At 39.9% G+C, this 17110-nt stretch overlaps 1 protein-coding gene and 1 pseudogene across 1 annotated transcript in view; one reads left to right on the forward strand and one right to left on the reverse strand.

Annotated features, from left to right (window-relative positions):
- Tafa1 (TAFA chemokine like family member 1) overlaps window positions 1-17110 on the forward strand; it is a 479506-nt gene that overhangs the window by 47035 nt on the left and 415361 nt on the right.
- LOC117715267 (nuclear pore complex protein Nup50 pseudogene) lies at window positions 573-2288 on the reverse strand (annotated as a pseudogene).

Consider the following 17110-nt stretch of genomic DNA (forward strand, 5'->3'; position numbering starts at 1 on the left):
GTCAGAGTGCATGCATACCAACAGAATCAGAGTGTCACTAGGCCAGTGATTCTCACCTGTGGGTTGCAACCCATTTGGGAGTTGAATGACTGTTTCACTGGGGGCACCTAAGACCATCAGAAAACACAGGATATTTACATTACAGTTCATAACAGTGACAACATTACAGTTATGAAGTAGCAATGAAAATAGTTTCATGGTTGGAAGCCAACATGACATGAAGAACTAAGTATATTAAAGGATCACAGGGTTAAGAAGGCTGATCACTACCTGTCTAAAGGGTCTTTTGTTTGTTATACAACATCCTACAGTAGCTATCCCTGATCTAGCCCATAGCCTTTGAGATTTTTAGCAGTAGTAGAGACAGCTACTGCAGATAGCATGGTGTGTATAAGAGGTTGGCCCTCATAGTAGGAAATCTTCTAGATCACCAAGCCAAGGAGGATCTTACTACACATTGTTTAAAATATCACCTTTCATATAGATGGGGGTAATTATCTTTTTTTTTTTTTTTAGAAAATTTTTATAATTTGCTCAAAATAAATATTAAAAGAAATTTCAAAACCTTTTTATTCAAATGTATTTTGCATGTTAGGTAGCTCTTAAAAGGGAGGCCCCTTTCTCCACACTCAACTGAACACTGAAGTTTTTGTTGGTCTTGTGGTGCTCACAGAATTTTTGTCATGGAAGTTCTTAGGGTGTCCTGAGCAAAAAGAAGAAAAATTAAATTTGGGGGCAGAGCAAAAAAAAAGCAGGAACTTGGCAAGGTCCCGGGTGGATTTTGTGTGTTCAGACATCCGTTTTCTGCAATAAAATTTTGTGCAGTTCGTCGGCATCCTTACTTGTTTTTACCCGAATTAGCATGGTGACTTTGATGGTGGCGTTCTTCTTATCAAGCGGTGGATTTGGTACACAGACGATAAGGACATTATTTTTACCCATCCGGGTACATGGCATATCAGGGGGGATCAGAATGTTCAGGAGTATGCTGCCCAACTTAATATCCTGCACTAAGAGCCGCGTCTTCTGATTGGCTGTGGATTTTAAATATAGCGTGCCAACACCTTTTTCTTTAAATTCGTTGTCTTTCTTGTAAAATAGTTTACACTTCTTGCAGTAGAACGCACTCTCCTCCTTCTCCTCAACAAAGAGTGCTCTGGGTGGCTCATCCCTACTCCCTCTGCCTTCATCACTGCTGCCTTGTGCTGGACTCTCCAGAGCTTTTGCAGACGCTGGCTTCTTCTGGGTGGTACCTTTCCCACTTAAGTTGGAGCTTCTGGTGGGTGATGAAACTCCATGCATGGGACCAGAGTGTAAGGAACCCCAAACTGGGGTTTCAATGTTTTTGCCAAAGTTACAGGGGATACTCGTTGCTCCTTGTGCTGGGTCAGCTTTCTTCTCACACATAAACTCCGTCTTTTCAGATTTGATCAATTCTGGCTGTGGTTCAGTGGCAACAACGAGGGAAGGAGACTGTGTCCCAACCAAGCCCCTGTTGGGCTCACTTTCAGAAAGACAGCCACAGCTGCTATGGAGCTGCTTTTCAATGGCGGCCAAGTATTTCTCATACTGCTTAAACACAGGCGTCAGATCACAGAACGGATTTACGTTCACATGCTTCACTATCCAGTCCCGGACAGAGCAGTTCAGGCCAGTCAACTGTCTGTGGTAGACACTCCCAGCGCAGGCTTGACTGAAAGCAAGGCCCGGGGAGATAGGGCTGCTGACTGTGGACATTAGTCTGGGGATCTGAGATCTGCTCATGCTCCGAAGAAGGGGGTTCACTTGCAGTAACAGAACCCAAGGCTGCCTTGGACTCTGCTGCAGACCTTGTGTTCCTTCTGGTTGCCAATACTTCGAGAGGCTTCTCTCCAGGGCCACCGCCAAATTCTCCTCTTCCGGAAGGCACAGCCAAACTTTTGATCCCTTTGGAAGTCCCTTTACCATCGGGCTGGGGCCGGGCATGTCTCCGCTTGGCTCTCTTTATGGTTCTATTCCTCAGGACGTCCTCACTGGCCAGTGAGAATGTTTCCCTCCTCTTCAGCATCTCGTTGCCAGTTCCTGCCTGTCGCTTCCTTCTTGGCATTTTTTTTGGCCATGTATTTTTGACTCTCCGTCAGGGTCCCGCAGCTCTCCGTGGATCCTGGGAGCTGTCTCTATAGGGAGCCTAGAGGGATTGGTGGTCAGCAAGTCTGGCATCTCCAAAAAATGTCCATGGTTCTCCTCTGTGTCCCGCACTGAGCGGAGGGACGTCGGGGCCTGATACCACTTGGCGAACGGCGACAGCACAGCTCGCTCCAGCTTGGAATCTCGGGGCTATTTAAATTTTAACGGATCTTATTTAGGACCTTGGTCTTCATGCCTGAGAAATGCGAATATTCAAGAGGAAATCAAGTAAAACCTACTATTTCCTTTTCTAGTAGGAATGAAAACAACATCATGTCTGCCTTTTAGACTGCCTCGCCTTTCTTAAACACTGTTGTCCACTTTTAAGATTTGTGTTGTGTTCTTCCGCTTGAACCAAGGGAATAGGTTCCAGGCCCTCAATGAGTGCCTGCAACTGTAGATATCATTGAATTAAGCTTGCAGACATATGTATGTATTTATGAATGCATGTGTATGCAGAGTATGTATGTAAATATAAGCTGTGGTTACTTCTGTGTGTGTGTGTGTGTATGTATATCCTTTAAAAATAGTTTTTCAATCAGGTTTAAGATACCAATAACAGTAATAAAGTACTTTTAAAAAAGTTATTTGAAACTCACCTGGTATTTAGTTTTAGAATTTTTCATTGAGTATTTTCAGACCACAGTGAGCTGCTGATAACTGGAACCATAGGAGCTATGAAATTGCTCTCCTCTCCAGGTGGCTGCGACATCTGCCTTTGGTATTTATTGTATTACATTTTGATTCTTCATAATTTGTGTGATGCAGAGTTATCAAGTGAACAGTGAAGCTTCCAGCAAAACAGGGGCACCCCCAAGTAGTAAAATCACTATAAAATAAGTCTGTATTTTGAAATGTCTCAAAATAGCCCTGGGAGACACTGAACTTTTCTGGATTCCCTCTAACTTGTTTGGCAGTGAAACCAACTTGATTATACCCAGGGATTAGTAAACTATGCTTTGTGGCCTGGTATGTGCTTACAATAAGGTTTATTGAAATGCATCTATATTCATTATGTATCCTCCGCAACTGCTTTTACATAACAACAGAGATAAATAGTTACAAACAGACATCGAGTTCCCTGTGAAACCTCAACTATTTATCATTCATCATTTTCCGGGCAAATCTGCTACCCTGGTGAGTTGTAGAAGTTGTGGGCATTTAATGCTATTTTGCTTTTTTATTCATTTATTCAGCAAATATTTAATATAGCTATTAAAGTCCAGGACTGTCCTAAAATTTGCAGGTTGCCTCAAGTATTAAAATCCTCAAATTTTTTGGTGTGTTCTTTTTCTCTTCCACCTTTGGCAATGATAAAGGACGCTCTCAAATCTTAGTGTGAAGATTTTCATCTCTGTGTCTTAGTTTTGGGCTCTCCTACAAGCATGCCCTCAGGTAAAGATTTTCGTTCAAGAACTTACATTGTGTGGGAAAAACAAAACATCAAACAAACACAATGATCTCAGGGCTAGGCAAGTGTGGGAGGGAAAGAGGCTGGCTCACTGACATCCTTCATCTTCACCTGTCATCCTTCGTGATAAAGTTCAGATCTCTGTGGACAAAGTGTGGGAAATACAGAAAGCTCATCAGCAGAGATTGCCTACCTAGTAGGGAGAATAAAAATATTTATTTCCCCAACTTTCAAATGTGGGTTGAAAGCTACTCATGAGTTGAAGGGCCGAAGGCAGGAGAGTCCAATTTCTACTGTTCTCTATGTAGTTAGAGCCTCCATAACAAACTTTCCCTCACCATCTATTGCCCTTCCCCTTCCCAGAGGTTCATGTCTGAAGACCCATTGGCAGGCATGTGTATTAGTTCAACGGGAATCTGAATTGTGAAATACCACCATTGAATAATTTATACTTTCTAGAGCAAAGTTGGTACTGTCCTCATCAAGTCATGCTAAAACTTGACCTTGGTTATCAGACCATGGGGCAGAGCTCCACAAGCGTAATAAGGTCATCTTTCAAAGCTGACTCTTGGGTCAAACCTTTTCCTCAGTTCTTAAGCAGGGAGAGGTAGCTTTGTTTTTTTTCTTATCACATTAGATTTCCTCACCCTTCCATCCCACCAGTTTCCAATCTGATCTCCCCTTTCACTTGCAGACAAGAGTCTCTTTCCATGTTGTTCTTCACACCTGATGGCTTTCTTCCTTGCTCTGAGCTAGTATTCACAGTACTTCATTCTGTCATTTTCTTCTTTCTTCTCATGGAGATACTTGGGCACCACTCTGGAATTCCATAATCATTCCAGTCACCATTGCCATGGTATTTCTCAGATGCCAGACAGATTACACAAAACGTCTCCAGCTATGCACACCCATTACAGGTTAACTCAGGTGAGAGTCTGGTAATTCTGAGCATTGCATACACACATGTCCAACACGTAAGGACAATTATGTTTGAGCTGGTCTGTTTCAAAGTTTCTAAAATTAACGCTAACCCCCAACCCCCTGGCAGGTATATGTGATTTGTTTGCATGTATGCTTACACACATGTCTGGAAGTACATGTGTGTGGGCCTCAAAGTTGACATCTTTATGTCTACCTGGCTTATTTTTCACATTATTTATTGGGACAGGGTCTCTCCCTGAACCTCCTGGAGATGGATCATCTATTCTGGCTAGACTATCTAGCCAGCTTGCTCTGGGGGTTCCCTGTCTCTGCTGTCCAAGTGTTGATATTACATACAGCTACTATGCCTGACTCAACTTTAAGTCACTCCTAGAGATCTGATCTTTAGTTCCCAGGTTTGCAAGGCAAGTATCCCACACACTGAAGTCCCTTCAAGAGTCAATTCTAAAGATTCCTTTACTAGGGCTAGTGAGATGGTTTACCAGGTAAAGGCATTTGCTGGCCAAGCCTGATAAATCCAAGTTCAATTACCATCAATCCCAGGGATACACATGGTGGAAGGAGAGACACTCTTATAAGTTGTCTTTTGACCTCTTCATGTACACACACACACACACACACACACACACACACACACACATGCACATTTAATTTTTTTTAAAAAAATAATCTTTTCTAAGACTACTTTGGTTTTCAACCGAAGTGCCTAGTTCATTCTAATTTTGTCACACAGTAACATGGAAAAGCTCTGTTATTCCCAAACAAAAACCAAATCTAAACTCAAACCAAATGAAACAAATTTAGTCTGCTTTTCTTTGTACAGTCTTGATTTGGAATTTGATAGTTCACTTTTCTTGATCTCTTTAATTCCAAATGTCTTGATGCCATGTGTAGATCCTAATGTAAAACTTACCTTGACTTCCTTAGAAAACACAGGAAGACATATTGGTTTGAAAACAATGAAGGTAAAATAGCTGGCCAGTAAGACATTAAGATATCACCCCAAGCAGCTTGTGCTTAATCCTATGAGAATTTGACAACTAGGATGGAATACAAAGGTTTCTTAAATCCCTAATAAAGAGTGAAGGTTCTGGGCAATTAGCATAGCAGTTCCCAAGGATCACTGTCTAAGAGTTCTTCCTAGATAAGAATTAAATTCTAGGTATTTGCAGTCATCTGATCTTGGACATGGTGACTTGATTTGTGCTCCAGTATAAACTGCAACAGGAATCCCCAGCTGAAATTTTTGCAACAGTCATTGAAAATACTGGTATATATGAGGCATTAAACAGCATTTATCATGGGTGCATGAGCCCTTGTTGTACTCTTCTGAAGACTTCAGTTCACAAAGTATTGTCACATATATAGTTAATAATGCCCTTTCTCTGTACTTCAGCTTTCTACTGCTGACGCAGAAAGGACAAATTATCATCTTCAAAATCACAGATCTGAGTGTCAGATGTGGGACTTGAACTCAGGCAGGCAGGCCTTAATCAAGAAAGTTAGAGAATACATCTCTAATAATATAGAATAAAGAACAGATGAATTTTGAGAACAAGAAATGAGATTGCAGGAGTAGTGCCACTAAAGAACCCTAACATCTGTAATAGCATAGGACACTCAATCTAGTGGCAGAATTTAGACTAGAATAACAGGATGATTACCTTTTGAGCTAGTCAAGGAATGACCCAAAGTATTTGGCTGAGGCATTTATTCATATATCAGAAGTCCCAATATCATTATTCTGGGAGCTTGGAGCTGGAAGGAAAAACATGAGCATACAGAAAACACCTTACTACAGCCAATCTGCTGCCCACATCTGACTCATGAAACACAGATGACAATTGGCTCTTGATTTTTCCAGGAACCAGCCAACTTGGGAAGGAAAAGATGTTTATCTGTCATACGTAATATTATTCTTAAACTCCTCAGAATTCTACCCTTTATTCTACATAATAGCGTATGCGTATTTGTCCATATTTATATATGTATGTACATATGCATGTATGTATATATGCATGTTTGCATATATGTTTACTCTTTAGGAATCCTTTTCTTCCTTTGTAAATGTGGCCTCCCTAAAGCAGTCAGTGAACATCTGTCACCTGAAAGTGACTATCTGTGACACAGTACATTACAACCGCCTCACCTGCTCCAGCCTCATCACTATAATGTTTATACTAAGTGAACAGCGACTAGTGGAACTTATTTTGTGACTCCAGGGTATATTATTTTATTTTGCCATTTTATTTTAGTGTTTATAAATACCATTTAAGTCTATAGCATTTGGTCTTGTAGAAATAAAGCTAAGGATGGTGTTATTTCAGACAAGAAACATATAGGACAAAAGACTATTCTATATCAGTAATTGATATGTGGGTGTTTTACCAGGAATCTCTGCACTGAGAGTAAAAGCAAGCCTATTTACTCATGAATGGTATCACTCTGGAGCCCCATGAATGTGGAGACCCCAGTGTCTACTGTGATGTGGGTTCAGTTTCCTGTTCAGTTGTGACTCTTTCTTATGGATGTCAGGTACATATGCCTTAGGGGAAAGATAAAAGAATGAAGAGGTGGGCTGGAGAGAGAGGCTATAAAATTTTATTAAGCAATATTTCTCTTTTAAATGGACTCATGGATAATTCAATTAGCTAGCTTTTGATTGCTCTTTTTAGTGTGTGAGTACTACATAATGAAAGGTGGATTCATCAAATCACAAAACATCTTGTTAGAATGGATGGTTGGACTTCTTCTGAGTCATTGTTCTAGAGCTGTGAAGAAAAACCTTAAACAAAGCAACCCTTATAAAAAAAAGCATTGAATTGTGACTTATTTACAGTTTCAGAGGTCTAGTCTATTTTCTTCATGACAGAGAACATGATGGCAGGCAGACATGGTGCTGGAGGAGTAGCAGAGAACTGTGTCTGATCCACAAGCAGAGACAGGAGTGGGGGAGGGAGGAGGAGGAGGGAGAGAAGAAGGGAGAAGGGATGGGGATGGGGAGGGAGAGGGAGAGACTGAGCCTGTCATGGGCTTCTGAAACTTCAAAGCCCATTCCCAATAAAACACTTCAGCACAACAAGACCACACCTTGTAATCCTTCTAATCCTTTTAACAGTTCCACTCCCTGGTGACTAAGCATTCAAATGTAAGAGCCTCTGGGAACTATTCTTATTCAAAACCACCAAAAACTTGATCAGGCAGCAGGCTTGACACAGCTTTTATCTTTGTAGAAACTCCAGGTTTCTTTTCAGTGTCTCACTCTCTCTTTCCCCCAGCTCCCTACTGTGCATGTCAAGTTCATTTCTTAGATTTGTTTGGACAGAGCTACTCACTGAAAGGGAACTTGGCTTAAACTAAGTGGACAGCAACCACCAATAGCACTGTGAAATACTTCCTATAGCAGACCACATAGGAGTCTGTCTGTCTCATCTGCACTGTATGTAATAGAAAGCTCTATCCTAAGCCAAATGAGAGTCTGCTCCATCCATGCTATAAACAAATGAAATTACTAATAATAGGTAGTAGACTTTGAGGACGGTATTAAATGAATCTCACGTCAAAATCTGGGTTTTGCATTTTGATTATGAAAATGGCATGAGTATAATCTTTTTTAAAGACATGTGATTGATTTCTTCTTATAGCAAGAATTCCACCCATAATATAATTCTTATGCCTCAGGGAGAGTGGGAAGCCGATGTCCTGAGAAAAGGAACTAAGTTGACTGCAATGGAGTGTGTTGCTGTAGTTGATTAATGGCTCTAATCTCCCCAACAGCTGAGCACATATTCCCTGCTACCAGACCTAGTGCTTTGGATTCTTGACTGAAACACACATGCCCGCACGTGCACGAATGCTTGTGTGTGTGTGCGCACACCGCGCGCACACACACACACACACACACACACACACACACAAAGATTGAGAGCCCTCTATTTTAATATGCCTTAAACAGCTCAATGGCAGAGCCACTCCCCAAACCTCCACATTGTTAATGCCTTCCCTCCAATACTTCTGAATTATTATTTACTAAATCTATATATTCCATCTTTTCTACCCTAGACCCAATGGGGGCAGGGGGCAGGGGCTGTTCTTTTTGGCTCTTACATGATTATATGTTTTCACTTCTGCAGCTCTCAAGCCTGCTCCTTCTGCTTCCCTGGCATGGCAGCACTAAATCCTTCTTCTTCCTAGGTTCCCTTGCCAAAGGAAATCTAAGTCCTGCCTCTGTCTCTCTGCCCAGCCAATGGCTGGCAACTTTATTTACTAAGCAGAACCAGCTGTGTGCAGGGACCCTCAGTGTCTCACATGCTGGATTCTTGTGCAATTCCCAAATAACATACTGCAAGCAATAAACCAAATGTACAACATTTCCTCCTTTTCATTCATTAAAAAGGCCCTTTTCGGATGGACTGGGTATTAAGACTATCCTGTACCTCACTGGTACAAATTGGCATAATTATGCTCTAATTGTATTTTGAGAGAAAAGTTTCATTTTAACAGGAAGGGTGATTTGTAGGAGGAGCTAAGGTATGAGGAGTACTGAGAGTAAGAAAAGGAGTAAGAAGAGGAGAAGAAGAATGAGAGGAGAAGATAGGTGATGAAAGAGAGAAAGAGGGGGGAGACAGGGAGGCAGATGTTCAAGTATCTCCACCAGTCAAAGATAGTTGTTATATCTAGGTTGGTCAGTGGGTTACACCTCTGATTGAACAATTCCAAACTTATAAAGCCTATGACTAACATTATTTTTAAAAAATGTATAAATGCAAAAAGGAAAAGGGGGCATGGGATAGGGGTTTCCTAAGGGGGGGTGGGAGGGAATGGGGAAAGGGGATGCCATCTGAAGTGTAAATAAAATATCTAATAAAAAATATGTATAGATAAAATAACAAATAAATAGATAAATGAATAAACAAATAAAAGTTATTCCCGATTCAGCAAAAAAAAGGCCCCTTTTCTTCAGATATACAATGAACATAGTTATAACAATATGTAAACTATAAGGTATGATATACACGAATCATGTCCAGTCCATCAATTTTGTCAGTTTAGGTACATTACTCTAACATAATACAAGCAGTAGACTAAATCCACAACAGGAGTGAGAATTAGTATTGGAACATGAGGTCCAAGTAGAAATCACATTTAGCATTGCAGTGTTAGAAAGGGTCTGTGCATCAGAACGGGGCCTATTTGTTTATCGCCTTACTGGAAGTTTGAAAAAAAAAGGTAGTTAAGCCTGAATAACAAATGTATTTTACAAAGAACACAAACACAATTAAACCCAGTGTCATGAGAGAGTAGATTATGAGGTGGAGTAGATATGTAAGTGCAGATCAGAGCTAGCTGGCAATGAAGGATATTTAGAGCATCTGCATCCAGACAGGTTTCTTCTTTTTGAGACTGAAATTATGTCTTCTCCAGGAAGGACCTTTAGGATAGAGGAGGAAAGTGAACAATGGCTTCAGGATGGTTTGGCCTTTTTAAGTTCTCTGATTATACTACCTATTCCTCATCAAAGACAGGGATGTTTCTGGGCACATAAAGAAATGAATTTGCAATAAAATAATCAGAATTAATTTCCGCGTGCGATAGTTTTATTTGCAGGTTTCTTTTATAATAAAGTTTATAAAAATATTCAAAATGTCAAAACGATACCTCAAACAACATAGTACCATTCTCTGAGTTTACAGTAGAAGTTTGTGATCACTGCTTATTTTGTATCACTATAGTTAAAGATCCAAACGAAGCACTTTGAGGTAGGGAAGGACTTACTTTGACTCACAGTTAAGGACATTCCCATCCTGACAGGGAAGGTTTGATGGTGACATGGATCCAGGCTGTGACAGTAAGGTGCAAGAGGTGGCTTGATTGCCTCTTGCCTTGCTTGCAAGGCAGAAGGAGCAAGCTAGTTGCAAACATCAGGTTACAACCCCTAGCACTCTGTTTTCTATGGCTGGGAGTGATTTAAGACTAGTCAGAATCATTCATTGTTCTGAAACAGAACAAAAATTACCCTTAAAAGTTGAGAAGCTTTCAAAATTAAATTTCAACCTACAAAAACAGAGAGTTGACAGGACGCTGCTGTGACACTGGGTTTGCAGCAGTTGGAGCCACAGAAATAAACAACACAGGGAAGGAATGAAGCAGAAAGATGGCTAAGCTGGAGAACAGAAAAACAAGCTGGGAGCATATTTTTCTCAAATGAATACACAAGTGGATGAATGAACAGGATGGGTGCTGGAGATCTGAAAAGGGCTTTCTTAGCTCTTTAATTAATTAATTAATTATCCATGTATTTGTAGTATACTTGGAGGGTGGGGGAGAATGTTACTATCTTCAATCACTCCAACTTACATTTTAAATCAAATTCTACTGGTCTGAGAAAAAGACACAAGCAGTGAAAACATGACCCTTAATGACATTTTGTTATACCCCCAAATCAGTGCCTCATTCATTCACTGTCAGAGAAACTTCCTAAGGCAGCAGATGGGAACAAATATAGATAACCCACATCCGGGGCAGTACACAGAGAGAGGGAGGGAGATACATAGCTAGAGAAGGAGAGCTAGAGACAGAGGGAGAGAGAGAGAGAGAGGAGAGGAGAAGAGGAGAGAGAGAGAAGAGAGAGAGAGAGAGAGAGACTCCTTGGAACACACAGCTCTAAAATAGGATGTCTTCATTAAATCCCTCCACTTAGGCTCAGGAAGAGGAGGCATATGATTATAAGAGCCACAGGAGATGGCAGACACCAGAAGAAACAAGGTCCTATAAATCAACTGAGCAAAGCTCATATGAACTTACAGAGACTGATACAACAAGCCCAGGCCTAGCTGGATCTGCACCAGTTCCTCTGTGTTATAGCTTTTAGTTTAATATTTTTATGTAACTTCTAAGTGTATGAACAAGTGGGTCCTCTGATTCCTGTGCCTTCTCTTAGTGTTCTTTTTCCTTCTATTGATTTACCTCGTCCATCTTCAATATGTGTGTTGTTGTTTTATCTTACCATCTTTTATTTTGCTATGTCTTGTTGTCATCTCCAAGAAGCCTGTTCTTTCCTAATGAGAGACAAAAAAGAGCAGATACAAATGCGGGGGAAGGGAAAACCTGGGTGGAGTAGAGGAAGGGCAAACGATAATTGGGATATATTGTATGAAAAAACCAGGCTGTTTTTAATAAAAGGGAAGAATTTTTAAATACTTACTTATTTTCTAATTTTATGTTTGTGTTTTATCTACATGTATGTCTGTGCAAAATGTATGTGCCTGGTATAGGTAGGGGGTCAGAAGATGGTGCTGAGTCAAACTCTCCAGCCCACATCTAACTTCTTGAGAAAGGGTATTTCACTGAATCTAAAACTCAACATTTTCTGATTGGCTGGCTAACCAATGAGCTCCCAAGATCAGTGTGTTTCTATCCTTCATCCCATGATGCGGTTAGAGACACATAGAACCCTCCATTTACCTGAGCGCTAGGCTAGGGCTTTGAACCCAAGCCCTTTTATTTGTAATAAGAGTTCTCTTACCCACTGAGCAATCTCCACAATCTATTAGTTCTTATAGAAATAGTAACTTCTGTAGTATTTTTTTTCACCCTGACTAAAGATGGAAGAACTATTACTACCTTTCATCTCCCAGAGATATGCTCTGACTAAGTACATCAGCCCAGAATTTGCTATTGTTTGAATATATTTTTTTTGTATTTATTAAAATGAAGCAACTGTCATATTAAAGTAGAAAAGGAGTAGTTGCATATGCAAATTATTTCTAAAGTTCATCTACTGCTAAATGAGATGCCGTTCTCCTTAACTTAGAAATGCTTGACATAAATTATGACCTAATTAACATTTGCATGGTAATCCGGGCTTCCTACAGCTTATTCTGCTAATTAACACATGACAAATGAGCACACATTAATATTTTATTGTAACATAACTTGCCCAAGAAAGCTTCTTAATGCTTCTGAAAACATTTCACACTTTGTGTATTTTTTTTGTCATTTTCTGCCTGAGAAGTATCTTAATATAGTTGTGTTGTTATATAATTTTAATAATAAAAATTGCCTAGTATTGTAAATTTAATAAGATGGACACATTTGCAGACTCTAGAAATCTCCATTTTCCTCTTTAAAGGATTTTAATTTGACATATGGGAAGAATCTGTATTTTTTTTTTTCAGGAGAAAAAGCATTTGTGATATGTGCATTTTGGTCAGCTGTCACTTTTGCTAGTAGATCCTGAGTTGGGTCCCAGAACTGTGGTTCATATGTAAATCAAAGCCTATTCAAGAAAAACAGCATTATACATAAGCCTAGATTTGTACTATTCAGGCAATTTCTGGTAAATCATAAACTCAACTAATGTTTTCATCTCTTACCTAAATTACAATTGGGGGAGGCTGTTGAGGATATTACTACATTGTCCAGGAAGAGAGAACAGCTACCTACATAGGGACATTCCAGCTGATTTGCCCTGCCTTTGCAGGATTTTTCTGGTTTGATGGGCTTTCCTTGTGTGGTACAGGGCTTTTTGTGTTTGTTTTTATTGGGATTTCTCTGGTATGACTGCAGAATGCATTTTCATCTTATCATATAAATCTGATCTGTGATCTTTGAATTCTGAGAGAAAATTTTCCCAACTAGAGTAAGAACCTTGGGATGGATAATGAATTCTGTGTTTTGAAAGCATGTTTCCAGGGTGCTTAGTGAGCCACTGAGAAAGTTGCTATTATCTTTCCTTCTTTGCTTATATATGCTTCTGACATTATTGAGCAAGATTCCTTGCATAATGCTAGAGGTTGTATTTGTGGCTTCAAAAATCTAATATAGTCAAAGCCCTTTCCTCTAGAACTTACAAAGGAGAGCATAAAATTGGCAGTGGAGAACTGTGTGAGTGCTTCATTTAAAGTGTGTGTGTGTGTGTGTGTGTGTGTGTGTGTGTGTGTGTGTGTGTGTGTGTTTGCACGTGTGAAACGAAATACAGATGTAGATCTATGGTGCATGTGTGTGTGTCAACCATCGAGCTGCTCATCTCTATTTGTGTTAGCTCCAAATTGGATATAAGCCAGGTGTTTGCCAGCAGGTAGAAGAAATAAGCTATAGTGTCATAAAGAATGTTTCATGTTACTATTTTAAATCTGGAAATTATATAAGTTATAGTGGTTTTAGTTGTAAACTGTCAAATGCAGTATTTACCAATTAGCCATCTTTCCTGCCTTACCTTCTCCTCTACATCCCTTCCTTCCCTCCCTCCTTCCTTCCTCCCTCCCTCCTTCCTCCCTCTCTCTCTCCCTCCCTTCCTTTCTTGCTTTCTTCCTTCTTTTCTTTCTCCTTCCTTCCTCTTTCTCCTTGCCTTTATTCCTCTTCATGTAGTAAGCATTCCCTCATTGACGGTTACATAGTAGATCTGATGGCACCAATCTGAATGCGACTGTGTTGCTGCTGTGTGGGGACGGCAGAAGGGTAGATGCATGAACAGTTAGGACAACTAGGGAGAAATGATACTTTTAATGAAACAACTCTGGAATGCTCAGACAGACCTGTGAAGATAGGTGTGCCTTCATTTTGTAGCTTCATCACAGTTCCCATGGCTTCCTTTGACATCACCATTCTTTCCATTCCTCACTGGCAATAGTGTCTTTCATAATCAAAGACAAGCCATGGCTGGCCCTTTGACTCTGAAGGATAGTGACTGGAGTCCAGGAAATGATGAACTTACTTCCACCTTACCTCAATCATAATGTTTCTCATCAGCTACTAGGTGACAGATAAATGAAATAACTGGTCCAGTATGTAATGCACATAAAATGAAACATGCATCAGGAAGGATTTTGGAGTACATTGAATAATATGCCATTTTTCCCAGAAAAGATTTAGCAATTGGTACTGGGCCCAATGACTCTGCATTTTGATTGGGTGTCATTTTCTATAATGGTCTCAGCTTGTGGCAAAGAGAAGTTTCCTTGATGAGGGATGAGGCTACACGTATCTTGGGGTATAAGGAAACATATTTAGAATTTGGTTAGGGATCATGATGATTTAGTGAAGTGGTGGCTGTCGATTCTTCTGTAAGATCCATGATTTTAACTAGTGCTAGGAAGTTGGCTAGCTTTCCAGTACCAAACCTGATTTCCCTCTTACTAAGGAGGTCTTAAATCCAACCAGAGAGCTGTTGACTGATGCCACAGTCTGCATGACGCTACCGCACCTTTAGGTTTATCATGTCACGTTGTGGTTTACAGGTGTCACAGCTGGGTAGGACTGTTGGCTGCCTCCCTTCTTAGGAAGCTTGCATGGCATCTTCTGGAACCGTGAGAGCTGGTTCTCAGGGAGGATGCTCTTAAAACATTTTAGTGTACTCCTTATAGGGCCTTCTTCTGGACCTGTTCTAGAAATAACACTTCTCTCCAGCTCAGACAGATCCTTCTTGTTTATATTCACAGACATTTTTTTCTGCTTTCCTGAGGCTTGAGATTTTATAGTACAACCATGCTGATGGCTCTAAGCTTTTAAATCTTTAATCACTCTAATTCCTGTACTTGGGGTCATGTTACTTAAGTAGGCACCATTACTCTCAGGAATACAGCTGCTCAGATAAAAACGTATTTGTGTCTTTCCTTCCCCTGTCGTTTACCTGAAACAAACTCCAAGAGCATGGGACTGAAAACCATAAACTTCTTATTTCCTCCAAAATTATACTTTGATAAACACAAACTCATGCACCATGGCTTTAACTAGACTGTTTGCCCCCGTTCTTTCCTCCCTCCCTCCCTCTCTCCTTCCCTCCCCGCTCCCTTCGACCTTTCATTTAAGTAGTAAGAAATTTGTTAGGTATTTGTTTACTCTCTTCTCTTGGTATCTAACGATGTAGAGAACAAAAGAATGATGAGGTAGCATGTTCATGTGCATGTCTGCGTATGTGTGTGCAGCTATGTTTGCATGTGTAGAGGGTGCATGTGAAGGCACATGCACATGTATATAGAAGCCACAAGTTAACTTTTGAGTATGATTCCTTAGCACCACAACCTTGCATTTTGAAACAAGACCTTTGACTGGTCTTTGACTCATCATTTGGGTAGGTTGTCTGACCAGGAAGCCCCAAAGATTCTATCTCTGTCTCTCTAGCACTGCGATTACAAGTTCATACACCATGTATGCCTTTAAGCACTTTTACCTGAGTCTTAGGAGTTGAACCCAGGCCTTCCTGCTTACACAATTTATACTTTACTGAGTGTATTAATAAATTTCCTATGGCTTTGAAAAGACACCATAACCAAGGTAACTTACAGAAGAATGAGTTTATTTGGGCTGACTGCAGGTGAGAATCCATGGTGAGAGAGTGAAGGCATGGTGCCAGGAACAAGAATCTGATGGCTCACATCTTGAATTGCAATCACAAAACTGAAAGTGAGTATCCTGGAAATGGTCCAAGGCTTGAAAATCTCAAACCATCCCACCTTCCACCACCCAGTGACATACTCCAAATAAGGGCATTTATATTTATATAGAATATATATATATATATATATATATATATATATATATATATATAAAATTATATATATTATATTATATATAATGTATTATATATTATATATAATATTATATATAATATTATATATATATATATGAGTCAGCCATATAGTGAACAAGATGTGATAATATCAGGTGGCTGGTGGCTTTTGATGAACAAGATGTGATAATATCAGGTGGCATATATATATATATATATATATATATATATATATATATATGGTGTTCATTATGTGGGAAGGTATGGATGAATCAATATCATTCATACATTTTCTTATCAGTTCACCATACTGTCAAACACAGAGTGTTGAACACAGTCTTTTGCAAAGATTTCTAGTAATACAGGTCTCTGAATTCTGCCATTAACGATTTTATTCATTAGGTAGAGTGCTATGCAGACTTCCGAATTTGGGGGTACTTCTGAGAAAGGAAGTAACTTACATTCTATGGTTGTCAACATGCATATTGGAATGTTCTATTGAAGTTGACACTGGGACTGTGGAAACTGATGGATATGTTAACTGTAACAGATAAGGTTCCTAGGATGAAATTAAGAAGTCCTTGTCATCTACTAACTATGTATCAATAATAGGGATGGTGAAGTGATGGAAAAAATAAGGGACGGTTTATAAGAGATAGGCTCATGTAGTATGCTCTAAACCCGTGAAGGCTCTATTGTTCCCATATAGAGGACACAGTTGTTAGCTTAGCCTGTCTGCACCTTAGATTTTATCTCTTAAGATGGTGCAACCATTTCAAGGAATGAATAGGTTAAGACGATAATTCGCTTAGAACACTATTAGAAATATTGTAAGCACTATTTGACATTCATTCTCATTATACTTCTGCTACCATGGGTTGTAATCCTTGAAATGAGGCTTTAAGAATGAGAAAGAGTCAGCCAGAAAGTGGACCAGATGTGATAATAGCAGGTGGCTTTTGAAGCAGAGCTACAATCACAAGCAAAAAGCACAGATGTAAGAAGAGGCCTCACGTTGTTTTAGCATAAAGCCGCAGGATGGGAGGCTTGAGAACTGGGCTGCAGCCACAGCGTAGTCCTTA

Source organism: Arvicanthis niloticus, chromosome 9 (assembly GCF_011762505.2).
Source record: "Arvicanthis niloticus isolate mArvNil1 chromosome 9, mArvNil1.pat.X, whole genome shotgun sequence".
In the NCBI taxonomy this organism is placed as follows: Eukaryota; Metazoa; Chordata; class Mammalia; order Rodentia; family Muridae; genus Arvicanthis; species Arvicanthis niloticus.